Genomic DNA, 27230 nt, shown 5'->3' with positions numbered 1-27230 from the left:
ACCAGGACCTGACACACGGCGGTGAGGACTGTACACACAGCGGCTGCAGGACGTGCCGCGTTTGAGTAGAACCGGGTCTTTCAGGAGCCTCGGCTTCTCGCGGCGTGCGCTGCCAGGACGTCCCCGGGATAGGGACAGCACCCAAGCGGTCGGAAACGTGGGCCCTTCTAAGCGTCGGCCGCAGGGGGGCGCTGCCGCCTCATCGGCCGCCGCGCTCGGCTGGTAGTCCCCGGGGCCGCGCGAGCCGCCTGCAAGATGCTTGTGCGCCGTGGCCGGCGGCCGCCGCGACCCGGGGCCCGCCTCTCCTGGCTGCTATCCCCGGCCGCGTGCTACGTGATCGTGAGGTCCGTGTCCTGGGCCGTCACCAACGAGGTGGACGAGGACCTGGACAGCGCCTCTGCCGAGGGGGCGCTGCCCGCGCTGCTGGAGGACGCGGGCGGCATCTGGCAGCAGAGCTTCCCGGCCTCGGCGCACAAGGAGGCCGCGCACCTGCCGCCCCCAGCGGGCGCTGCCCGCGCCAGGCCGCGTCCCACGCCGCCGGGATGTTCTCCCACCCGTGCGAGAGCGGCCCGAGGCTGCGCCCCGGCACCGCCCGCTTCCTGGCCCACGCCAGCGCCTGGGGCTGTTTGGCCTCCATGTCCGTCCACGAGAAGGTAAGCGCCCCATCTGGGAGCCGGGCGCAGGTGCACGCCTGGCGGTGGCCTCGCGGTGGCCTGACGCGCCCCGAGGACAGGGAGAGGCTAGCGACCACCCACTCGTACTCGGATCCAGGTCTCACAGACGTGCGCGGTGGGCTGGATTGGGCTGTGGACACCAGGTAATAACGGAGCCAGATTGTGCCTGGGTTAGCTGGCAAAGTGTTGGAGCGTGGGGGCTGACAACCAGGCTTCCTGACAGGTAGATACATGAGTACCGGAGTGCAGTCTTCAGATGATCAAAGGGACGTTCGGATAACCTGCGCCTTTCCAGAGATCTGGACCAAAGCCCAAGCCACCTTTGGCATCATAGAGTGGGTGCGAGCAGCCCCTTCCGGCCCCCCCACTGCCCAGAGACCGGAACTTCCCGGGCACCTATTGACGCTGAGTTCAGGCCAGGACCGGAGAAAGATGCCGCCGGGACTTTGGTGGAAATCTACATTTAAGAAAATGGAACTCAGGAGTTTTTCTGCAAAAGAGGCTTACTGTGCAAAGTGTGGAACGAGCTGTTACCAGCTGCAGTTTTTATTGTTCAGTTCACAAATGTTTCACACCTGTTAGACATGATTCCACCTTAAGCCGAAATGACATAAGTAATTGGGAGGATGGAACATCCATAAGTATATGCACACTAGCGAGACTTTAAGGCTGTTAAGATGAATGTGAGAGTTTTGTTACAAGGCAATCATTTGAATTTCTTTAATTCATGCAAAATAATTATAATATTTTATGGAATGTATAGGTCATTGGCCAGGGGGCAGCTTCACACCCCAGTTGTGAGTCTCAGTGGCTCCAAGACTGGCCCTCACTGGGTTCTCCACTTGTTTTCCTCAACTATGAAATTAAACGGTTGACTAGGTAGTTCTGAAGGTCTTCTTTTTTTTTTTGCTTAAAAAAGATCTACATGACAACTTTACTCTGATTATGGCAATGATCTTAACCTCTTTCACAGCATCCAAATGGTTTCTCAGTTATATATTATCTTCCTAAGACACATCTTAAGATGTGAAGCTTAAATATGAGGCCAATCTTGGCATAAAACACAGGTCATCCCAAGCAATTGAAAGTCTAGTGCTAGTGTACTAAAGATATTTTGACTTTTAATATCTCTCTGTCAGGAGTTCTCCCTTCCAATATTAACAATCCAAATTCAATAAATTCAGAGAACATTTATCACATGCACATCATGTGTGCAGAGCATGACTCGGGGCCATTTATGACAAGCTGACAATCTGCAACTGAACTTATATTGCCTTTTGGAGTACCCCTTAGCATCGTGTTTTCTTAAAAGATTAAAGCCTTCCCTTATTACCATTCTACACACCATTGTCATGCAATACTTAAAAGACACGCAGAGTTCTGAGTTCATTAATAATGCAGAAAGTGTGAAGGGTAAAGCTCATAGAGGCTGGGGCTGGACCCAGCAGGGCTTGGGAAAACCCAAGAAATATTTGTGTAAATGTCTGAGAATTCCGTCTGCTCTTCCAGATAATCATGAGCAAAAATTAGTATAGCATGTCTCTATGACTTCCTTTAAGCTAAAAGAGGGTAAAAAAGCCAGTTTCCCATAAGTTTCTGAATTATATATAATGAAATATTGATTGCAATTAAAAATGTGACTAATGATTGAGAAAGTAGTGTGGCTCTAAAAGAAACAGTAATAGAAAGTTTCTGGAATCCCAAGACCATGAAGATGTTTAAGACTTAAAGTCTATTCCCAAGGTTTCTAAAAACCTGGGAGAGTCAGTAAAGGCAGAAGGACTCCCAGAAGCAGTGTGTAGGAAATATTTTAGCATCTCTCGCCAAAATAATGTTAAATTTAACAAAATGGATGTTTTCTGTGTAAATGCAGCTTCAAGAGTAATTCCCCAACCATCCCTTCCAAGTAAAATGCCACTGCTAAGTTCCTCTATAGAAATTCCAGAGCCAACCATGGATGAATGGGGTCAGTTGGGGACCACTGTGCCTTGATTTACTACCTCTCAAAACCATGGTAACGCCATGCTTCCTTCATTTCTGTATTTCCTGGCCAGAAACACAAGCTCAGCTGCAGCTCAGGTCAATCCACAGTATTGAAAAAGCCTTTTTGTTGTTTGTTAGATCCCCAGGCTGCCATTTGGGAACTGCCTGCCCATTAGTGATGGCCCCTTGAACAACAACACGGGGATTCCTTTCTTCTACGTCACACCCAAAGACCCTGCAGTGGCTGACCTCATGAAGAACCCCATGGCCTCACTCCTGCTGCCAGAATCGGAAGGAGAGTTCTGCAGGTAGGCAAGGGTTTGGTGTGACCCACTTAGGTCCTCTGTGTAAAGCAGAGAGGCGATGGGATGGGGGATCCCTGGGCCTGTGACTTTAACAGGGTGCTGAGGTGCAAAGGGACGTCTTCACCAACCTGAAGTGGAAACAGATAGACAGAATTCCACCATTCACAAAGCTCTGTGATTTGGGGAAAGTTACTTAACCATTGAGAGCCTCAGTTTCCTCATCTGTAAAATGGGATTAATAATTGCTACCTCATATGGTTACTGGGAGAGGGAAATATTTGTAGTGTCTTGTACAATATGGGGTGGACAAATCGCAGTTCCTGTTATGGGAAAGGACGGGGGTGGAGTGGAGGCTGGTGAAGGAAGAGCCAGCAGTTTGTTTTTCAAATTGATTTCTTCCCCCACCCCTACAGAGATGTTTGCAGTAAAGATCCAGAATCCTTGAATACACTGTCGCAAAAACTCTCTAAAGAAAAGATACTTAAACACAAATGGGACATTGATCCATCACTTTTGTCTGAATTTAAAATATAAAGCTTGAATTTACAAATCCTGCCAGGGAGATGTTTGCGCCAAGCTTGTGTGGGGCTGCATGAGAGGGACACCTCCCGGGGAACAGCAAATGCATAGGTGGCTTGGGGTGAGTCCCTAACCCCCAGGGACTGGCTCAATTCACTCAGTGGTGCTTTAGGAACTTGGCTAAGATTTATCCTGGTTCCAAACTTATATTGTTCTTTATACAAAGCATTAAAAACATATTAAGCAAACAAATTTATTGGTATTTTGGAGGGGTGGTGTGGTGATAATCAAAGCAAGAATTTGCTGTAAATGCAACCTGGGTAAGATTCTGTTAGTTACCCTTAGGATGCTGACAGTGAGAGGTTCCACTGGGCTGGAGACAGTCCAGCTGACCCAGTTCCCTATCAGGTATGGCAAGAAGCCAGGAAAAGGAATGTTTCCTTTTTCATGGAATAGTCTGGGCCAGTCAAGCTTGCTGTTACTAGAAACATGTTCCCAAGTTACCTTTCTAAACGTCTGAGGTGTTCCGAATTCTAGCATCTGAAAAGCAGTTGTTGTGCCGAAGCATGTGGATCCCAGAACTCAGAGCACACCTGTTCTTGGAGACACAGACAGAATGGTGGGCAGTGATCCAAGCTGCTCAGCACTCAGCATGTGGAGGGAATTGCCTACTGGAAGGTCCCAGGCAGATGCCAGCAGGAGCTGAAAGCTCGGAGGGAGGGATGGGAAATCCAGCTTAGAGGGTCATCACTTGGCTAGGGGCATGGGGAGGTCCTGATCATGGGAACTGGCCATGCTTACCTGCTCAGTCTGGAGCCCTGTGTGTGACCTGTCTTCATGGCAGGCCACATGGAGGAGGTGCAACTCTCTGGGCAGCGTACCAGGGTGAGTTGATGAGGCAGATTTTGGCCAAAGGTGACCCCAGGCCCCACACGCCACCCCAGGGCTGAGAGCATGGGTATCTTGGCACACCTGTAGAGGCACACCTGGAAGAGGAGGAATGGGCCACTGCCCACTGGTACACCCATGTCCAACTCCTCACGTGAGACTCTGCCGCTCAGAACTGCTCTCCCTCACGTGTTTAAACTTCCAAAGCATTAAAATATAACTTAAATACCTACAAAATTAAAGTTAGCCTTAGTAAGCATCAAAGCACAAAGATTACCAGTCGCTGAAGGTAGCTAAAGGTGACGGGGCTTGTTTCCTCCCCACGGGTTACTAGTTCCCAGGAGCAGCTTAAGCCCAGGTGATTCATCTGTGTCAGGTTCAGCATTACATTTTAAGTTTTGCCTCCAGAATCTTGGTAATGTTGAGCACAGAGACTTGTCAAAGATAGGCAAACACCAGAGCCCTGAACAAGCCAGGCAGGAGCTCCTTGGGCCATCGGAGCCCAGCAAGGCATCAGATGGAAATGCCTGTGGCTAAGAACCACCTGGACAAGCACCTGTGTGAAGTTCAAGGACAGCCTGGCCAGGCAACAACAAGCTGAGCCCTGGAGAGATGGGCAGAGAGACCAGGGCATATTGTCAAGCACTTCAAAGCATGGTCTGCAGAGCAGGGGGACTCAGAAAAATGCCCATGTTTCATGATGATGATGACAAACAAGGCCATCTGCTTCTTTCACCTTTGGAAGGCAACACATACTCAGGAAAATGAAAATTGCCTTCATTCTATGAAGCAGGTATCCTCGCAAATCGAAAACCTGTGACAGCATTTTACTGTCACATTTGGTGGATTGTGTGTGCTTTAATTCCTCTGCTGGTCTATGCAAATTGGGAAGGTGTGGATTTGCCCTGTTTCATCCTACTTGGGAAGACAGAGCCAGAACTAGTGCTTTCTGCTGATGCTTCCCAGGCTCCTGTGGGCCTCGCAGGCCAGGTCAGGGCAGAGGAGCCCTCAGAAACTGCACCATAAACCAAGGTCAGACAGGGAGAAGCTGCGTTGCCGCTGATGCTGGAGAGAAGCAAAGGGGGTGCCTTCCCAGCTGTTTCCCGTGTGGCCACGGGCACTTCAGCTACTAGTCCGCTTGTGCCCTCATCAGGGTTAGCCTGATCCCTGCAGGGTTTGGAGTGGGACAGGCTAGTGAGCAGCTTACCCACCAGAAGGACACAGCCCGAGAAGGAAGCTGTCCACCACAAGGGCCAAACACAATTCCTGCCTGAGGGTGGGAAGAAGGTAAGTCTGACTGTACCACGAGGGCAGGCTGAGCTGGCCCTCTGTGCTGCTAGAGCTCCTTTGGGGTACAAGACAACTGCATGTATAATGTGCACGTATTTAATAGGTAGTTTATAGTCTGATAGTTATATATGTGTGTGTGTGTATACTTCCACATATTCAATTAATATCTATTCTGAGAACAAGTGGTCTCCCTAGTCCACTCTCCAACACCTTGAATTCATCCTCAATCCAGCAGCTGGTAATCTTTCAAACCCAAATTAGATTCTGAGACCCCCCCTGCCTAAACTCTTTCATAAGGAAAAAGAATGAAATCCTTAATATGACCTAGGAGACCCTCCACAACTGGGCACCCGCCTCCCTCTCAGAATAGATAATAGTGCCTGATCATTTGCTAATTGACTTAATATTTGACTTATACCCTAGTTTTATTAAGTGGAGAGGTTTAAGCTGAAAGCTTACATGATCAAAGGCTGATGTATGTGTTTGGCATGTAGCTAAGAAATGCTCTCTTTTGGTTGCTATATAATTGACATATAACAATATATAAATCTGAGGGTCAACTTGTGGATTTGATTCATTTATATATTGCAATGTGATTACCACCATAGTGTTAGGCAACACTCCTGTCATGTCATGTAATTATCATTCCTTATATGGTGAGAACATTTAAGATCTAGTCTCTAAACAGTTTTGACATATATAATACAGCATTGTTGACTATAATCATTATGCCACACATTAAATCTCTAGAACTTACTCATCTTGTAACCACAGGTTTGTACCCTCTAACCAGCACCTTCCCAATTCCCCTGCCCCCAGGCTCTGGTGGTCACCATCCTACTCTTTATTTCTATGAGTTTGGCTTTTTTAGATTCCACATATAAGGGAGCTCACACAGTGTTTGTCTTTCTCTTACTTATCTCACTTAACATAATGCCCTCTAGGCCCATCTATGTTGTCACAAATGGCAGGATGTCCTTCTTTCTCAGGGCTATATAATATTCCATGGTATACATAAGAAATGCTTTTTGCTCAGTAGCCCTCAAATGTGTGCTGGCACATATCATGCTTCCCAAAAATTATTCTTAGGTCAATGAACTGGCCTGTGTATTAAAAGTGAAATTAGGTCTGAACTAATATGGGCAAATGACATTGAATAACCAAAAATTGCAGGAACTTTAATGGTGAAGAAAATACACAGCAGATGTTATTTCCTCAGCTGAAGTGGGGAGAGGCCGATATCTTGACAGTAATGGAAGGAGCAAATATTTCTTCCTATCTTATAGGCTTATAGGGACCTTAAAGAATTTTTAGATGAATCAGCCTGTGATACTCCATCTCATCTTGTAATGGATTTTTCCCAAACTTTTCATCACCCTGATCTTCTTGTGCCTGAACTTTCCCTAAAACGTCACAGCAGAGTTACTAGACTTGATTGGACACAGTTGTCTTGCCTCCCACCCCAGGGCATATTGGACTGGGTGCTATTACCCTACCCTTTTTCCTGGAGGAGATCATTTGGAAGACGAATCTGAGCAGATAATAAGTAGAAAGTGACTTTCAGTCCTGAAAAAAGGCTAGATTGGTGGTTTCCATGGGACAGAGTAGCCAAGAAAAGTTTCTGGAGTAGAATGAAGTGTCTTATCCAGCTGGCACCTCTGAGGGCCACCTAAGGGCCTCTGGCTCCGAGGTTAAGAGGAGGTGGGACACGCCAAGAGTGGTGAAGACAGAACAGGTGAGAACAGCACACCTGGACTGCTAAGCAAGGTCATAAGGCGCAAGCTCCCACACATCGGGAGCAGCAGAGTGAGAAGGACGCGTCATAGTGACCTGCACAGCCAGGCCCCTCCTGCAGCACAAGGTTGACAACCTGCTAGGGGACAATGGTTCATGGTCTCAAGAAGCTCCAGGGTGATTCTGCCACTACTTTAGGATAAATAAGACATTGAGTGGGTCTTACATGCATTTCCTGGGTTTCTGATAAGAGCCTGCTGAGAACTGTCATCTAGGCCCAGGATGACTCCTGCCATCTGTAAAATGAAGTCAAGAGTACAGTCTGAGAACCCTGGAAAAGGATGTGGTTTTTTCACCGTCAGACATTACATCCATCCAAACCTGCAAATGCATCTTGCCTAATTACTGTTCGTGTGTTAAAGTCTGTTTTATTCAATTGTTCTGTTTACTCCTTGGTGCAGTGTTTTCTTCACTAATTAGATGAATTAAGGATACAAGTCTGTTTCCTAGCTCAGGTTAAGATGACAAATCGAGAATAAGATTCCTGTTTACAAGACTCCCTAGCAATCAGCGGTCCCTTGCCCTTCCACCCACAGAAACGGACAGATGCTTCTGTAACTAAGTGAATTTATGTTCATACCAGAGACGCACTTGTATGGAAATACAGCAAATATTGATTGACAGAGAAAACCCACTGAGACATCTCTTCTCCTCTGAAACCGTTTTCTTTGCGTGCCTGCAGGCTTGAACACAGTGGGGTTTAGGTTTTGGATCTTTGTGGCGAGCCAGCAAAGCAAGGCCTCTGGACCCACGAGGGCTCTTCTGAGGAATGACATTCTGCTCATTGGCATTAGATTAACTTCCCTTTTGAAGGTCTGGAAATATATGAAACCAAAAGCGTTTTATCGTGTGCTTTCCCTGAAATGAACAAATTTCAACCCAAAGCTTGGACAAATGCTAGGTTTCTAGATAGATTGAGTTGATTCTGAAGAAAGGAGGATCCGAAAATATTTTTTCTCTCTTCCCCAAAAGGCTTTTAATGAAAGATTTCCCCGGCCATTGCCATGGGTCCCAGCCCCTTTCCCCCAGGCTGAAGGCCCCCTGTTCAAACAGTGGACAGCTGCTCTTGTTAGAGCCCTTTAACTGACGAGGCCTCCATGCAGTTGGGCACCAAAGGAGATGCTAAGATTCTGGTTTGCAAAGAAAGCTAGTTTCTGAAGGGAGGTGCCACACCAGAATGGGCTGAAGCGCAGTGGGTGTGTAGAATAATGCTTCCTCAGAATGAGCTGCTTAGAGGGTACCTAGTACAGAGACAATTCAACACCGAAGATAACACACCAAAAAACTATTGCTCACACTAGAGATTTGGGACAATGGACTTGGACCTAGAGGCCTGCCCTATCCTGGGAGCAGCCCCTCAATTTTACAAGCACATTGACAGGAAGAGAAACTCCCTTGGTGAAACAAGATAGCTAAGGGGAGGGTGGGGGAGTTGGTTTGCCTTGATGCCAGGAGTATAGGATAAGTGCTTCTTGGACACGAGCAACTACATTAGTATGTGCTGAGTTTAATCACTGCATCTCTGTGGAAAATAAAAGAGATTCAGAAATACGAGTGCCCCTTTGCCATTCATCTCCCCATCTCCATCTTCGGAACTTTTCTTGTAAGAAGAAAAGATGATATTGAATGGTAGCGGAAAACCTCAGCCTGGCCTAATTCCCAGCACAGGCTCTGGGATTTGCTCCCCCAGAACTGTGTGTGGAAGGCATGCCATGCAACCATCTCTAGATGAGCTTAGTCAAGTGAGCACATGGAATAGGCATGTGCTTGCAGCAGCTTGCTTACTAATAGCCAGGATGTATCTCTGTCTGCAGTCTGTCCACCTAAGACATGATGTGCATGTCAAAGTACAGGGTCCAGCTCTAATCAGATAAAGAAGCCAATTTAATTTCTCTTCACTGAATTTTGTTCCTTCCCATTGAAAGCAACATATAAATCTTCTTAAAAAATTGCTCCCTGTCCAGATTCATGTTAACTTTTCTCCTTTGCCTGCACATTCCTGTAACTCTGAAGCTAACATTAACCTCAGTAGCTTTTAAAAGACCTGCCTGAGAAGAGTCAGAGAACTCTGCAGAGAGAAAGCTCAATAAGCAGATGTTAGAAAATTCTCTCCTGTCTTCCACTCATTTCTATGGCAGCTCTCACAGCATGTTGCAGACACTTCTGTCTCCCTGGTTTTGTTTGAGCTCCATGGAGTTAGTCCCCATGGTTCCCAGGGGAGCTGTGCTATGAATCCACAGGTGATCCCAGTTCTGTCCGTATGTGGCTTCTTTCGCCTGCCTCTCTCCATCCAATTCACAGATGATTTATTTACCCGTTGGCATGATTCCATCTTGAGCTGATGTGACATGAATTAGTGATAAAGATATAATTCTCATAAATACACACCTTCCAGCAAGCTTTTAGGGTGTTAAGATACAGGTAAGGGTTTTATTACAAGGCCCTTAGCCTCTAGCAATCACTAATCTGTCTTATGTGTTAGTGGATTTAACTCTTCTGGACATTTCCTATAAATGGAATTGTACAATATGTTGCTTTTGTGACTGGTTTCCTTCATTTAGCGGTGTTTTCAGGGTTCTTTATGTTGTATCATGTGTCAATACTTTTCATTCCTTTTTATGGCCAAATACTCTTCCATTGTATAAATATACCACATTTTATTTATCCATTTTTATTGATCCATTCATCAGTTGATGGACATTTGCTTCCATGATTTTGTTACTATGAATAGTGCTGCTGTGGATATTTGTGTATGAGTCTTTGTATGGATATGTTTTTCAATTCTTTTTGGTATAAACGTGGGAAAGGTCTTGCTGGGTCATATGGTACTACATGTTTAACTTTTTGAGGACCTATCTGTTTTCTTCAGTGGCTGCACCATTGTACATTCCCATCAGCAGTGTATGAGGGTTGCAGTTCTTCCACATCCTCACCCACATTGGTTACAGTCTGCCTTTTTTATTATAGCTGTCCTAGTGCATATGAAGTAGTATCGCCTTGTGGTCTTGCTATGCATTTCCCTAATGACTAATGATGTTGAGCATCTTTCATATGGTTAATGGTTGCCTGTATACCTTCTTTGAAGAGCTATCTCCTCAATGCCTTAACCCATTTTTATTTTTATTTTTTTTATTTTTTTGTAGATAATTATTTTTTATTGAAGGGTAGTTGACACACAGTATTACATTACATTAGTTTCAGGTGTACAACACAGTGATTCAACATTTATATACATGATAATTCTAGGTACCAGCTATCACCATACCAAGTTGTTACAATATTTTGACTATATTCCTTATGCTATACATTACATCCCGGTTACTTATTTATTTTTTAATTGGAAGTGTGTACTTTTTTTTTTTTTGTGAGGGCATCTCTCATATTTATTGATCAAATGGTTGTTAACAACAATAAAATTCTGTAAAGGGGAGTCAATGCTCAATGCACAATCATTACTCCACCCCAAGCCTAATTTTCGTCAGTCTCCAATCTTCTGAGGCATAACAAACAAGTTCTTACACGGAGAACAAATTCTTACATAGTGAATAAGTTCTTACATGGTGAACAGTACAAGGGCAGTCATCACAGAAACCTTCGGTTTTGCTCATGCATTATGAACTATAAACAGTCAGTTCAAATATGAATACTCATTTGATTTTTATACTTGATTTATATGTGGATACCACATTTCTCCCTTTATTATTATTATTATTATTATTATTATTATTTTTAAATAATTATTTTTTATTGAAGGGTAGTTGACGCACAGTATTATATGACATTAGTTTCAAGTGTACAACACAGTGGTAGAACATTTATATACATAATACTAGGTTCCAGCTATCACCCTACCAAGCTGTTACAATATCTTGACTATATTCCTTATGCTATACATTACATCCCGGTTACTTATTTATTTTACCATTGGAAGTCTGTCCTTTTTTTTTTTTTTTTTTTTTGTGAGGGGATCTCTCATATTTATTGATCAAATGGTTGTTAATGACAATAAAATTCTGTATAGGGGAGTCAATGCTCAATGCACAATCATTAATCCACCCCAAGCCTAATTTTCGTCAGTCTCCAATCTTCTGAGGCATAACAAACAAGTTCTTACATGTAGAACAAATTCTTACATAATGAATAAGTTACATAGTGAACAGTACAAGGGCAGTCATCACAGAAACTTTGGGTTTTGCTCATGCATTATGAACTATAAACAGTCAGTTCAAATATGAATACTCATTTGGTTTTTATACTTGATTTATATGTGGATATCACATTTCTCTCTTTATTATTATTATTTTTAATAAAATGCTGAAGTGGTAGGTAGATACAAGATAAAGGTAGAAAACATAGTTTAGTGTTGTAAGAGAGCAAATGTAGATGATCAGGTGTGTGCCTGTAGACTATGTGTTAATCCAAGCTAGACAAGGGCAATAAAACATCCACGTATGCAGAAGATTTCTCTCAGAACAGGGGGGGTGAGGTTCTAAGCCTCACCTCTGTTGATCCCCAATTTCTCACCTGATGGCCCCCCTGTGACTGTGCCTGTCTTAGGTTGTTCCTCCCTTGAGGAATCTTACCCGTCTCTGGCTAACCAGTCATCTTCCGGGGCCATACAGGGAAATGTGAAGTTGATAAGTGAGAGAGAAGCCTTATTGTTTGAAATGGTTAGCTTTTTACTTCTTTGCATATTTATGCCCTGTGGCTTCTATGCCCAGCATTTGTCTTGAGGTATCTTTACCACTTGGAAGAATTATGATACTCGGTAAATTTGATATGAGGCACAAATTCTATTTAAGGGTTGTAATTAGGAAGGAAGAAGAAAAGCTATAGAAGTAGCAGGCGGCAGAAAACATGGGAAGATTGATTATTTCTTTGACATATCTTCTTGTAGAGTAACTTCAGCATGTATAGGTTTTAAGCTACTACTTAAATTGCACACACACATTAACATAATAGGAGTATAGTTACATAACCAAAGCATACCTGTAATTACCAGCCATCTCCAGTGAAACCAAGAAAACCAGTTAGGCACCTTAGGCATTTGTGAAAATTTATCTATCATATGGTGGATATTGTCCAACTGAGCTTGAACAGTCTGAGAGAAATCAGACAAATTAAAACAACCCACTACTGGGGAATGTTCACACCCCTCATGTTCTTTTAACAGTAAATAGTCTGTAGTTGTAAGATTTTGGAGCACTACAATTTGCACTTCTCCTAATTCTTGGTTGAGTTCCAACAGTATAAATCCAGTCAAATTTGTTGTTCTACTGCATGCACAGGCCAGCTTAGATATCTCCTTCCTCATTCCCATGGCAAGTCCAGGAACTGGTGGGATGAGTGCATCTACAGCTGTAGCAGGGCGTGGATCTTTGTTGGGGTTTTTTGATGATCATCTTCTGGCATGAGTCTTCCAGAGAGTGCTGATGTTGGAAGTTCTTTTTCATATCGTATCTTAGTTCATTTTCGGGGTAGCCCAATTAGGGTTTGATCCTCTGTATAAACACAAACAGACCCTTTGCCTACACTTTTATATGCCCTTTATACCCTTGTGTAGAACTCATTGGAGGTTACCACACAGGAACTGCCTTATTTTTTTGGTATCACTAATCTATGCTTACATGACGAATATTATGTTTACTAGGCTCTCCCCTATACCAGGTCCCCCCTATAAACCCCTTTACAGTCACTGTCCATCAGCATAGCAAAATGTTGTAGAATCACTACTTGCCTTCTCTGTGTTGTACAGCCCTCCCCTTTCTCCCACCCCCTCATGCATGCTAATCTTAATAACCCCCTACTTCTCCCCCCTCTTATCCCTCCCTACCCACCCATCCTCCCCAATCCCTTTCCCTTTGGTACCTGTTAGTCCATTCTTGAGTTCTGTGATTCTGCTGCTGTTTTGTTCCTTCAGTTTTTCCTTTGTTCTTATATTCCACAGATGAGTGAAATCATTTGGTATTTCTCTTTCTCTGCTTGGCTTGTTTCACTGAGCATAATACCCTCCAGCTCCATCCATGTTGCTGCAAATGGTAGGATTTGCCCTTTTCTTATGGCTGAGTAGTATTCCATTGTGTATATGTACCACATCTTCTTTATCCATTCATCTATCGATGGACATTTAGGTTGCTTCCAATTCTTGGCTATTGTAAATAGTGCTGCGATAAACATAGGGGTGCACTGATCTTTCTTATACTTGATTGCTGCATTCTTAGGGTAAATTCCTACGAGTGCAATACCTGGGTCAAATGGTAAGCCTGTTTTGAGCATTTTGATGTACCTCCATACTGCTTTCCACAATGGTTGAACTAACTTACATTCCCACCAGCAGTGTAGGAGGGTTCCCCTTTCTCCACAGCCTCGCCAACATTTGTTGTTGTCGTCTTTTGGATGGCAGCCATCCTTACTGGTGTGAGGTGATACCTCATTGTAGTTTTAATTTGCATTTCTCTGATAATTAGCGATGTGGAGCATCTTTTCATGTGTCTGTTGGCCATCTGTCTTTCTTTTTTGGAGAACTGTCTGTTCAGTTCCTCTGCCCATTTTTTAATTGGGTTATTTGTTTTTTGTTTGTTGAGGCGTGTGAGCTCTTTATATATTCTGGACGTCAAGCCTTTATCGGATGTGTCATTTTCAAAGATATTCTCCCAAGTAGGGTTCCTTTTTGTTCTATTGATGGTGTCTTTTGCTGTACAGAAGCTTTTCAGCTTAATATAGTCCCACTTATTCATTTTTGCTGTTGTTTTCCTTGCCCGGGGAGTTATGTTCAAGAAGAGGTCACTCATGTTTATGTCTAAGAGGCTTTTGCCTATGTTTTCTTCCAAGAGTTTAATGGTTTCATGACTTACATTCAGGTCTTTGATCCATTTTGAGTTTACTTTTGTATATGGGGCTGGACAATGGTCCAGTTTCATTCTCCTAAAGTAGCTGTCCAGTTTTGCCAGCACCATCTGTTGAAGAGACTGTCATTTCGCCATTGTATGTCCATGGCTCCTTTGTCAAATATTAATTGACCATATATGTTTGGGTTAATGTCTGGAGTCTCTAGTCTGTTCCACTGGTCTGTGGCTCTGTTCTTGTACCAGTACCAAATTGTCTTGATTTCTATGGCTTTATACTAGAGCTTGAAGTTGGGGAGTGAGATCCCCCCTACTTTAATCTTCTTTCTCAGGATTGCTTTGGCTATTCGGGGTCTTTGGCATTTCCATATGAATTTTTGAATTATTTGTTCCAGTTCATTGAAGAATGTTGCTGGTAGTTTCATAGGGATTGCATCAAATCTGTATATTGCTTTGGGCAGGATGGCCATTTTGACGATATTAATTCTTCCTAGCCACGAGCATGGGATGAGTTTCCATCTGTTAGTGTCCCCTTTAATTTCTCTTAAGAGTGACTTGTAGTTTTCAGAGTATAAGTCTTTCACTTCTTTGGTTAGGTTTATTCCTAGGTATTTTATTTTTTTTGATGCAATTGTGAATGGAGTTGTTTTCCTGATTTCTCTTTCTGTTGGTTCATTGTTAGTGTATAGGAAAGCCACAGATTTCTGTGTGTTGATTTTGTATCCTGCAACTTTGCTGTATTCCGATATCAGTTCTAGTAGTTTTGGGGTGGAGTCTTTAGGGTTTTTTATGTACAGTATCATGTCATCTGCAAATAGTGACAGTTTAACTTCTTCTTTACCAATCTGGATTCCTTGTATTCCTTTTTTTGTCTGATTGCCGTGGCTAGGACCTTCAGTACTATGTTAAATAACAGTGGAGAGAGTGGGCATCCCTGTCTAGTTCCCGATCTCAGAGGAAATGCTTTCAGCTTCTCACTGTTCAATATAATGTTGGCTGTGGGTTTATCATAGATGGCCTTTATTATGTTGAGGTACTTGCCCTCTATTCCCATTTTGCTGAGAGTTTTTATCATGAATGGATGTTGAACTTTGTCAAATGCTTTTTCAGCATCTATGGAGATGATCATGTGGTTTTTGTCTTTCTTTTTGTTGATGTGGTGGATGATGTTGATGGACTTTCGAATGTTGTACCATCCTTGCATCCCTGGGATGAATCCCACTTGGTCATGGTGTATGATCCTTTTGATGTATTTTTGAATTCGGTTTGCTAATATTTTGTTGAGTATTTTTGCATCTACGTTCATCAGGGATATTGGTCTGTAGTTTTCTTTTTTGGTGGGGTCTTTGCCTGGTTTTGGTATTAGGGTGATGTTTGCTTCATAGAATGAGTTTGGGAGTATCCCCTCCTCCTCTGTTTTTTGGAAAACTCTAAAGAGAATGGGTATTATGTCTTCCCTGTATGTCTGATAAAATTCCGAGGTAAATCCATCTCGCCCGGGGGTTTTGTTCTTTGGTAGTTTTTTGATTACCGCTTCAATTTCGTTGCTGGTAATTGGTCTGTTTAGATTTTCTGTTTCTTTCTGGGTCAATCGTGGAAGGTTGTATTTTTCTAGGAAGTTGTCCATTTCTCCTAGGTTTCCCAGCTTGTTAGCATATAGGTTTTCATAGTATTCTCCAATAATTCTTTGCATTTCTGTGGGGTCCGTCGTGATTTTTCCTTTCTCGTTTCTGATACTGTTGATTTGTGTTGACTCTCTTTTCTTCTTAATAAGTCTGGCTAGAGGCTGATCTATTTTGTTTATTTTCTCGAAGAACCAGCTCTTGGTTTCATTGATTTTTGCTATTGTTTTATTCTTCTCAATTTTATTTATTTCTTCTCTGATCTTTATTATGTCCCTCCTTCTGGTGACCTTAGGCCTCATCTGTTCTTCTTTTTCCAATTTCGATAATTGTGACATTAGACCATTCATTTGGGATTGCTCTTCCTTTTTTAAATATGCTTGGATTGCTATATACTTTCCTCTTAAGACTGCTTTTGCTGTGTCCCACAGAAGTTGGGGCTTAGTGTTGTTGTTGTCATTTGTTTCCATATATTGCTGGATCTCCATTTTGATTTGGTCATTGATCCATTGATTATTTAGGAGCGTGTTGTTAAGCCTCAATGTGTTCGTGAGCCTCTTTGCTTTCTTTGTACAGTTTATTTCTAATTTTATGCCTTTGTGGTCTGAAAAGTTGGTTGGTAGGATTTCAATCTTTTGGAATTTTCTGAGGCTCTTTTTGTGGCCTAGTATGTGGTCTATTCTGGAGAATGCTCCATGTGCACTTGAGAAGAATGTATATCCTGTTGCTTTTGGATGTAGAGTTCTATAGATGTCTATTAGGTCCATCTGCTCTACTGTGTTGTTCAGTGCCTCTGTGTCCTTATTTATTTTCTGCCCAGTGGATCTATCCTTTGGGGTGAGTGGTGTGTTGAAGTCTCCTAGAATGAATGCATTGCAGTCTATTTCCCCCTTTAGTTCTGTTAGTATTTGTTTCACATATGCTGGTGCTCCTGTGTTGGGTGCATATATATTTAGAATGGTTATATCCTCTTGTTGGACTGAGCCCTTTATCATTATGTAGTGTCCTTCTTTATATTTTGTTACTTTCTTTGTTTTGAAGTCTATTTTGTCTGATATTAGTACTGCAACCCCTGCTTTCTTCTCGCTGTTGTTTGCTTGAAATATGTTTTTCCATCCCTTGACTTTTAGTCTGTACATGTCTTTGGGTTTGAGGTGAGTTTCTTGTAAGCAGCATATAGATGGGTCTTGCTTTTTTATCCATTCTATTACTCTATGTCTTTTGATTGGTGCATTCAGCCCATTAACATTTAGGGTGACTATTGAAAGATATGTACTTATTGCCATGGCAGGCTTTAAATTCGTGGTTACCAAAGGTAGAAGGTTAGCCTCCTTAGTATCTTACTGCCTAACTTAGCTCACTTATTGAGCTGTTACATACACTGTCTGGAGATTCTTTTCTTCTCTCCCTTCTTATTCCTCCTTCTCGATTCTTCATATATTGGGTGTTTTTTGCTGTGCTCTTTCTAGGAGTGCTCCCATCTAGAGCAGTCCCTGTAAGATGTTCTTTAGAGGTGGTTTGTGGGAAGCAAATTCCCTCAGCTTTTGTTTGTCTGGGAATTGTTTAATCCCACCATCATATTTGAATGATAGTCGTGCTGGATACAGTATCCTTGGTTCAAGGCCCTTCTGTTTCATTGTATTAAATATATCATGCCATTCTCTTCTGGCCTGTAGGGTTTCTGTCGAGAAGTCTGATGTTAGCCTGATGGGTTTTCCTTTATAGGTGACCTTTTTCTCTCTAGCTGCCTTTAAAACTCTTTCTTTGTCCTTGATCTTTGCCATTTTAATTATTATGTGTCTTGGTGTTGTCCTCCTTGGATCCTTTCTGTTGGGGGATCTGTGTATTTCTGTGGTCTGTTCGATTATTTCCTCCCCCAGTTTGGGGAAGTTTTCAGCAATTATTTCTTCTAAGATACTTTCCATCTCTTTTCCTCTCTCTTCTTCTTCTGGAACCCCTATAATACGGATATTGTTCCTTTTGGATTGTTCACACAGTTCTCTTAACATTGTTTTATTCCTGGAGATCCTTTTATCTCTCTCTATGTCAGCTTCTATGCGTTCCTGTTCTCTGGTTTCAATTCCATCAATGGCCTCTTGCATCCTATCCATTCTGCTCATAAACCCTTCCAGAGTTTGTTTCATTTCTGCGATCTCCTTTCTGGCATCTGTGATCTCCCTCCGGACTTCATCCCATTTTTCTTGTGTATTTCTCTGCATCTCTGTCAGCATGTTTATGATTCTTATTTTGAATTCTTTGTCAGGAAGACTGGTTAGGTCTGTCTCCTTCTCTGGTGTTGTCTCTGTGATCTTTGTCTGCCTGTAGCTTTGCCTTTTCATGGTGATAGGAATAGTTTGCAGAGCTGGAACGAGTGACGGCTGGAAGAACTTCCCTTCTTGTTGGTTTGTGGCCCTCCTCTCCTGGGAGAACAGCGGCCTCTAGTGGCTTGTGCTGGGCAGCTGTGCGCAGACAGGGCTTCTGCTTCCTGCCCGGCTGCTATGGAGTTAATCTCCGCTGTTGCTGTGGGTGTGGCCTGGTTCAGGCCTCTGCTCCAAAGTGTTGGAGTCGCGTTGGAGGGGGAGCGGCCTGGAGGCTATTTATCTCCGTAAGGGGCCTCCGTGCCCCCTGTAGCCCAGGGGTTAGGGTGCCCAGAGATCCCCGGATTCTCTACCTCTGGATTAAGTGTCCTGCCCTGCCCCTTTAAGCCTTCCAAAAAGCACCCGCCAAAACAAAAGAACGACCGCAAGAAAAAAAAAAATTTAAATTAAAAAAAAAAAGTGGCCGCTCGTTTTTCTTTATTCTCTGGCGCCAGCCTCAGACATCTGCTCACTGGTCTTGCTGCCGTTTCCCTAGTATTGGGGTCCCTATCCCTTTAAGACTTCCAAAAAGCGCTCGCCAAAACAAAACAGCAAAAAAAAAAAAAAAAAAAAAGGTCACTCGCTTTTCTGGTGTCCGGCGCCAGGCCTCCGGTGCCCGCTCACTGTTCTTGCTGCCCTGTTTCCCTAGTATCCAGGGCCCTGCACTCTGGCCCGGATGGCTGGGGCTGGGTGTTCGGCAGTCCTGGGCTCCGTCTCCCTCCCGCTCTGCCTGCTCTTCTCCCGCCGGGAGCTGTGGGGAGGGGCGCTCGGCTCCCGCGGGGCCGGGGCTTGTATCTTACCCCCTTCACGAGGCGCTGGGTTCTCTCAGGTGCGGATGTGGTCTGGATATTGTCCTGTGTCCTCTGGTCTTTATTCTAGGAAATGTTGTCTTTGTTATATTTTCATAGATATATGTGGTTTTGGGAGGAGATTTCCGCTGCTCTACTCACGCCGCCATCTTGGCTCCCTCTCCTTAACCCATTTTTAATTGGGTTGTTTCTCCTTTTGTCACTGAGTTCCCAGAGTTCTTTATATATTCTGGATATGATCCTTATCAGATATATAATTTGTAAATATTTTCCTAATGCATGTTTATCTAATTTCCTTTTGTTGTCATTGGAGAAAACAGAAAAACTAAGGATTTAGTAGTAGCATCCCAGTTGTATACATTCTTGGTCAGTGTCCTGCTTTTCTAACCTGGCCCTTCACCATCTGAAAAGCACATAAGTGAAGTAACTTTCCTGAGATGACACAGAAGTGTACCTAAATTATCTAGTGTGTAGAAATGGTAAGCAAATGTCTGACCAAGAAAAAAGATTTTTTAATTAATTGGACTGCAAAGGAATTTGGGCAGGGGGGGGGATCTTATTCTAATAATGTAAAGACAAGGTGGAGAGATAATCATAATTTGATTAAACATTAGTTGAATTAAGCATACTGTGTGCAAAGGAACATACTAAATATTGTAATGAAAAGAAGAATTAATTTCCCTTCAAATGGTATTTATTGAGCACTCACTACATGCCAGGCAAGCATAATCAGACTTAAAGAATAGGCTCTTCTCCACTTATTTGTTACCAGTCATTTGAACCAAGACAGTGAGATCCAACCATCCCCATGTATGTGAAGGGCCCCCAAGTGTTAAAACCATGCATCTCCACAGTCAGAGATGCGCAAAATTCCACACTGCAGCTGATTTCCACCATCCTGACATCCTCTCTTCCATCTCATCCAGCGCACCCTGACCTGTCCTTCAAAACAAGACACTGACCTCTGAGAGTTCCTTCCTTTCTTTACCTTTCTTCCTATCTTAGAGCTGTGTTAAAATTTTCTAGTCCTAGTAATTACCAATTTGTTCCCCAGGAAGCATTTCATTTTCTGCCTGACTGTTTCTTTTCATTCATGAGGACAGCCTAGGTCTCAGACCCTTGGGACTGCCCTGTCCCATGCCCCTGCCCCTGAGAGGCCCACTTGTCCCACCTGGTCTGCCAGGACATGAGGTGTCTGCATGCTTCCCCACTTGCTGATCTGGTTCATGCGCCACTTCCTTTCTGCCCTTTTCTCAGAGGTCTGTACAGAGCACACGGAGCCAGAGCTGAGGCTAACTGGGCAGCAGGCACATGTGATCCAAGAGGCAGCAGAGCTTTCTCGGTAAGATGCAGCAAGACTTCAGTGTGCTTATAGCCTGGAAGGGCCTTGGCAGTCCGTGCCGCCTTCCATTTTGCAGATTAGGAAACCGAGGGGGTGGGAACTGGAAGGCAGATAAATTAAGTCTCACACCCACACGCTCCCCACTGCACACGGCGCCTCTCCCAACTCAGCCCTGCTCCCTCTCGCTGCTGCTCTCCCTGTAGCCACCTTCTTGCCTTCCAAGTTAGTGAAGCATTGGAGCACAGGTAGCTTCCCTTTTTAAATTTTCTGTTTGATGCACATCTCTAAGCAAGATACACAACAGGAGTTTGGAAGGGACACCCAAATACACAATGTAATGAAGAAAGGATTCCGTCAGAGAATGATGTGTTATATAGTGGAGTAGAGCAGCAACTCCCAGACCCATCGACGCAGCAGGAAGGGAAGGGCAAAGCACGCTTCGGTGGACGTATGCCTCTGCAGGGAGCGGCTGTCCTATTTCTGATGAGTATCATCCAGGCGGAGGCAGGGTGGGCCATGTGGCCCTAAGAGGCATAGCGTCAGTCAGAGCAGCAAGCCCTGGCCACCCAGGCAGGTCCAGAGGGGTGGCAGAGGGAGCTTGCATGTGGCTCCAGGGAAGCAGCCCATCAGAGGCCAGTGCTGCAGGTGAGGCGCTGCAGGGAGGCCCAGCCCCCAGCCCACCCCCACCTGGATCACCAGATCACCGGATTGCGGGCACTGGGAAGCAGCAGGGCCTCTAGAACAACCCGACAGCCCCTGAGCCCCAATCCGGCTGCTAGCTCCAAGCCTGGGAACATGACCAGGTTTGACTCCTGAACCCTCTGGTGGGCTGGGGGGTAACTAAGCCACGTCCAGGGAGCAGCCCGAGACCAGCAGCACCACCAGATTTGCTTGTAAAATCAGACTCCTGGGCTCTAACAGTCTCTGAAGATGGGAGTTTTAGAATTTGTATGATTAAGGAACACTGGGAATTCTAAAATCATACATAATTTGGGAACTACATTAGAAGAAAGAGCTCTGATTTGTGGTTGATTGACTTTAATCCTAAACCCACCAGGTAATACCAGCCTGGCCTTTAGCAACTTGCTTAATCTGCCTGAGCCTCAGTTTCTTTATCCCTAAAATGGGACTGACGGTACTCACAAGCGTGCGTGGGAATGAATGAAATATGGCCGTGTGGATAAAGTTTCCAGCACATGGTCAGTATCAACAATGGTGATGATTGTCATTGGCAGTTGTGCCCTCTTTGCAGAATTGGGGGTGGCGGAGACAGGAAAGGAAGGTAGAAACTGGTGACCTCCTGTGTACGCTGTGTACCTCATAAGTATGGCAGCAATCATTTCTCTAACATGGTTCTGGGCCAGGCAGCACTCTAAGCAAGTGATGTAAATAGCCCACGTGACCCCTACAAGCGTCTCAGGAGAGGCGTACCATTGCTAGCCCCTTTCTGCAGGTGAGGAAACTGAGACACAGGGGACACGAGGAACTTGCATAAGGACCCACAGTTCACCTTTGAATGGGGCTCAGCCCATCTTCACCCCTGCACTCCCTGCCTCCCCAACACATAGTGTCAGGTGGGAATGTCCCCCCAGCCTTTTGTGAAGAACTGGTGCAGAAGCAGTCACACCTACAAAGTTCAGAAGTATTTTAAGGTGTCTTAAGTTGTTTGAGTATAATCTCCATCATTTGAGTAGCACTGCAATAGAGGCAACACGTGGAACTTTATTAAATACATACGGACAAGCTGTTGCAGTAAAACACTCACTTCAACAGGTATTTATTTACTGAGCAACTACTATGCAATGAACTATACTCAGCACTGCCCGGATAAGGATGAAAGACAGTGGCATCCAGCTTTGAGAGGAGGAGAAGGATGTGAGACCCATGGAAATATTCCTGAAAGAAGCAGAGCATCCTAACCCCCTAGAAGACATTGGCCTGGAGATGGATGGTGGGGAGAGAGAGACTCTCACGAATGATCCTGTGCCCCTCCTCACCCTGCGTGCTCTCCCTGCTGCTGTCCCACCCACCTCCAGATACCACCTACGCATGCCAGGGGCCCCAAAACTGTACAGAGCCAGCTGGAACCTCTCATCTGAGCTTCAGACCCGAACTCTGGCTGCTTCCTAGACATCTCCTCTTGGACATCTCAAGGACACCTGGGCTCAGCCTCTCCCCTCCCCAGAGAGCTTCCTTTCCTGGGCCTTTAGGAGCAGACCCTTGGGTAGCACCGTTGCCTCCTACACCCTCTTACACCACCAGGCAGCAAGCTTCAACTTGTCTTCCTCCCAAACTTTCCCCAGCTGACACCTCTCTCCTGCTTGCTTCTCTCTACCACCTGGCCCCAGTGTGGTGGCCCTGTCCCCCATGCTTGCTCACCTGTGTCTCCCTGGGTCCCTGCGTGCCCCTTCCCCACCCACTCTCCATCCCAAAGCCAGAGGTCTCTTTGCAAAATGCACATCTCCTCATTCCACTGCCCTGCTTAAACTCTCCAATGCTTTCCCATTGCTCTTAGGATGAAATTTAACAGTCCTAACGTGGCCAGTGAGACCTCCATGGTTCACCCCTGAGTGGCTCCAGTCTTCCTGCCTGTGTCCTGATTCCAGCCATCTTTGTTTTTTCCCTGCCTGGGGACCCTAGCCCTTGTTGTTCTGTCTGTCTGGCATGCTTTCTCTGCTGCCTCTTTATTTTAACTCCACTAATTTCCAGATTTCAGCCTTCCATGGCCCTCAGAACACAGACAGGTTTCCATGTCATATGATCAAATGAATACTAAGGGTATAGCCAGCTGTCTGCCTCTCCTGCCAGAGGGCATGCTCTGGGTGAGCTGGGCTGTGTTCTGGGTCTCTACCAGCCCCGGCAACTAGCACAGGGCCTTGAACATTGAATGGGGCTACATATTTATCAGCGATTGGATGGAATATTTGAGTTGAGCCTTGATGTATATTAATTTCTCATGGCTGCTGGAACAAATTGCTACAAACTTAGTGGTTCCAACAGCACAGATGTATTCTTTTCCAGTTCTCAAGGTCAGATGTCTAAAATGAGTCTTTTTTTTTGTATCATTAATGTACAATTACATGAGCAACACTGTGCTTACTAGACTCCCCCATTATCAAGTCCCCTCCACATACCCCATTATAGTCACTGTCCATCAGCATAGTAAGATGCTGAAGAATCACCACTTGTCTTCTCTGTGTGGTACTGCCTTCCCCTTGCCCTCCCACACACATTATGTGTGCTAATCATAATGCCCCTTTTCCCCCCTTATCCCTCCCTTCCCACCCACCCTCCCCAGTCCCTTTCCCTTTGGTAACTGCTAGTCCATTCTTGGGTTCTGTGAGTCTGCTGCTGTTTTGTTCCTTCAGTTTTTTCTTTGTTTTATACTCCACAGATGAGTGGAATCATTTGATACTTGTCTTTTCCGGCCTGGCTTATTTCACTGAGCAAATACCTTCTAGTTCCATCCACATTGTTGCAAATGGTAGGATTTGTGTACTTCTTATGGCTGAATAATATTCCATTGTGTATATGTACCACATCTTCTTTATCCATTCATCAACTGATGGACACTTAGGTTGCTTCCATTCCTTGGCTATTGTAGATAGTGCTGCGATCAACATAAGGGTGCATCTGTCTTTTTTATTTTGAACTCTTTCAGGCAGGTTGGTGAGTTCAGTTTCATTTGGGCCTTTTTCTGGGGTTTGTGAGATTTTGGTATGAACCATGTTGTTTTGACATGTCATATTTCTGTGAGGTGCCCACTAGTGCCCAGAAGCTCCAGTCTCTGGAGCTGCTCAGCCCGTAGAGTGGGGTTGGGGGCAGTAGGGGAGCAGAGCTGGTGCCTGCGGGGAGAAGAGATCTGTTTGCTGATTCCGTCTGCACTGCCTGTCTCCCGTGTCAGAGCCAGTGGGCGGAGCACACAGGTGTAAGCCTCTGTGCTGGGCGTCTCTAGCTGTGGTGGGCGGGGCCTCCCTCTGGCTGGCCTGCCGCCAGCACAGTGACTGCCGGTTTGCGAACTGGCGCCAGCAGGCTGCGTGTCACAGTGGGGTCCTTGGGGCTGAGCAGGCAGCCAAGGGGATGGAGCGGCTGAAGCTCCCCAAAGTTCGCAACCTACTGGAAAGCGCGCAGACAAGCTCGTCCAGCTCACCCCTCCCCCGCGCAGCAAGCTCCGTGCAAACCCCGCCCCTTCAACACCCTCGCTGCAAAGCAGCCTGTCGGACCGCCTGCCTTTCCATGACCCAGAGCGGCCGGGTGGGGACCCCATCCTCCACAAACGGCCGGAATGTCAAGTCTCTCAAGGACTCCGCCTGTCAGAGCTGCCCATCCTCCAGAGCACCGCACAAGGTAGGTTTCTGCTCGTAAAGCAGAGCCCCGGGGCCGGGTGTTCAGCAGTCCCAGGCCTCCACCCCGTCCCTCGCCCTGTTTCTCTTCCCCCCCTGCCGGTAAGCTGGGGCAGGGGAAGGGCTCGGGTCCCCCAGATCAAGGCCTTCGTTTGTTTCCCTTTTGGGTGAGACAGCTCTGTTCATGAAGTCTGCGTGCAGTCTGGTGCAGCCCTCTTTCCTGTTGCTGTTTTAGGGTTAGTTGTATCAATTAACTACATTCTCATGCTATTTGTGGTTTGGGGAGGAATTTTCTGTCTCACCTCTCACGCCGCCATCTTGAATCTAGACTCCCCTACTGGTTTTTATTCATAGGCTTCTAATTGTGTAGCTTCTCATAGGTGTCTGGGGGTACCCTTCCAGAGCTCCTATTTTTGTAGCAGTTTTATTTGTTCTCCTAGTTCCTTTTGGTAACTCTTCCGAACGTCAGTTTCTCAGTTTGCATGTATTTTGGCATGTGCGTTAACTTCCATGTCACTGCTTCAAAAACTTCATGCCCTCAGAGGTGGCACTGCCCCCTTGTTGTCTCTACAGGTAAGAAAGTAATGTGGGTTTTATTTTAAATAGAATGCCCTCCCTTACATTTATTGTTTAATGCAAATTATGGACTTGACTTTTCTTTTCCAGGTTATCCAGACTGTAAACACTCAGATTTTATGAAAGAGAAAATGATGCCCAGAGAGAAAGTGACTTCTCTAGAGGCATTCAAGGGGTTCCAGAAGAGTGACTACAAACTAGACTAATTGCTCTCTATTAAACCAGACAGGTTCCTTTCACGCCTTCTCCTCCCCGCACTCCCAATAAAGAGTATAACAGTGCCAGCTTTTGGAAAAAGTATTCATAGGGACAGTCAGCTTCGCTAATGAGGAAAGAGATGTAAGTGATACAAAAATTTACAGTAGTAGTTTTTCACTGTCATCAGCAAACCTTCCTCAGGGTGGGCTACGAGGCAGGGCCCAGGTCCTAGTGTGCTGGCCTTCTGTGTAGTCTTGAGTAAGTTCTGTTCTCTCTGGGCTTCTTTTTCCTTCTCTGTCAAGCAGGCAGATTTCCCTCTGATCCTTATGTCTCCTCCAGATCTTACATCTCTGTATTTCTGCCTTATACTTAGCCCTCAGTCTGTTATTTGATGGCCAGGCAGCAGATGAGAGGTGCACTCAAGTCTGACTGAGCATCACTGATGATGATTAAGAATTTTGAATGATGACTGTATAGTTTATATTTCTAAAATATAATGATTAATTGATATAAGTATCATTTTTATTCTGCTTTAGTATAGCTAATTTTTTAAAAGGAAGTAGGGTTTATTTATTAGGCTGATTCATGACTTGAGGGCAAGGCTGTGTTCCAATAAAACTGTTTTTAAGAAAATAGGTAGTGGGCAGGATTTAAGCCCATGTGCCATAGTTGGCTGACCGTAATAACATTCCCATCACCTTCAAGTTTCTGTCACATCCCCTTCTGGTCAGAGAAGTAACCACTTTCCTGACTTACTGTAGTTTACTTTTACCTGCTAACATTTGTTCTCTTTTATGTATGTGTTTTATTTCACAATGTAAACTCCTGTTTAATAGAAACAATTATAGTAGAACTGTATCTTACAGCCAGTCAGAAATATCATTCAGTGTCATGTCCCCCAGTAGACGGAGGGAATGGAAGAATTGGTAGAGGAAAAGGCAAGTTTTGTAGGTGGCTGAGCTCAGACTTCACAGACTCTTTCCCTTGAGATGGGTGTGGCTGCTCAAATCCCAGTTCAGTTCTTTCAAGATTTTCCCATAATCTCTGGCTTTCAGCATGTGAACTATGCTATGTCTCAACTGTAATTCAACATTTGGAATATGGACCTGTTTGCATTTTTAGTCCTTTGACTTTGCTGAGCTTCTTGGATGTGTGTTTTTAGACCAATGTATTACATCAAATTTGGGGAAGTTTTCAGCCATTAATTCTTAAAATGGCTTTTCTGTCTCTTTCCTCTCTTCTCTCCTGGGGCTACCACTATGTGTGTGTTGGTGTGAATGACATCTCACATTTCTCTGAGGCTCTGTTATAATTTTTCTTCATTCTTTTGTTCTGTTTTTGCAAATTTCATAATTTCTACTGATCTATCTTCAAGTTTACCGATTTGTTTTCTTCTCCCAACTTGAATCTACTAGAGACCCTCCAATGAATTTTTCATTTTAGTTACTGTACTTTTCAACTCCAGAATTTCTATTTGATTCCTTTTTTATAGTGTTGGTATTCTGGTAATTATTGGTATCAGTGTTTGATGAGTAATTGTTAAAATACATGTTCCTTTAATTTAAACATGGTTCCTTTAGTTCTTGGAACATGTTCATAATACACATCTGGCCAGAGTTTGGTCAGAGGTTCTACTTAAGCACCTTAAGCTAGTAAGAATTGTGCTCTTTGCTGATGACCTGGGT

The 27230-nt window shown here is 44.6% G+C and overlaps 1 pseudogene; it reads left to right on the top strand.

The window, feature by feature from the left end:
* The first annotated feature begins 255 nt into the window (after nucleotides 1-255).
* The window catches only part of LOC118930166 (protein CREG2-like), a 31702-nt pseudogene continuing 4727 nt past the window's right edge, over nucleotides 256-27230 (top strand).

This window comes from Manis pentadactyla, chromosome 2 (assembly GCF_030020395.1).
Source record: "Manis pentadactyla isolate mManPen7 chromosome 2, mManPen7.hap1, whole genome shotgun sequence".
NCBI lineage: Eukaryota > Metazoa > Chordata > Mammalia > Pholidota > Manidae > Manis > Manis pentadactyla.
This window is presented reverse-complemented; position numbering and strand designations above follow the sequence as displayed.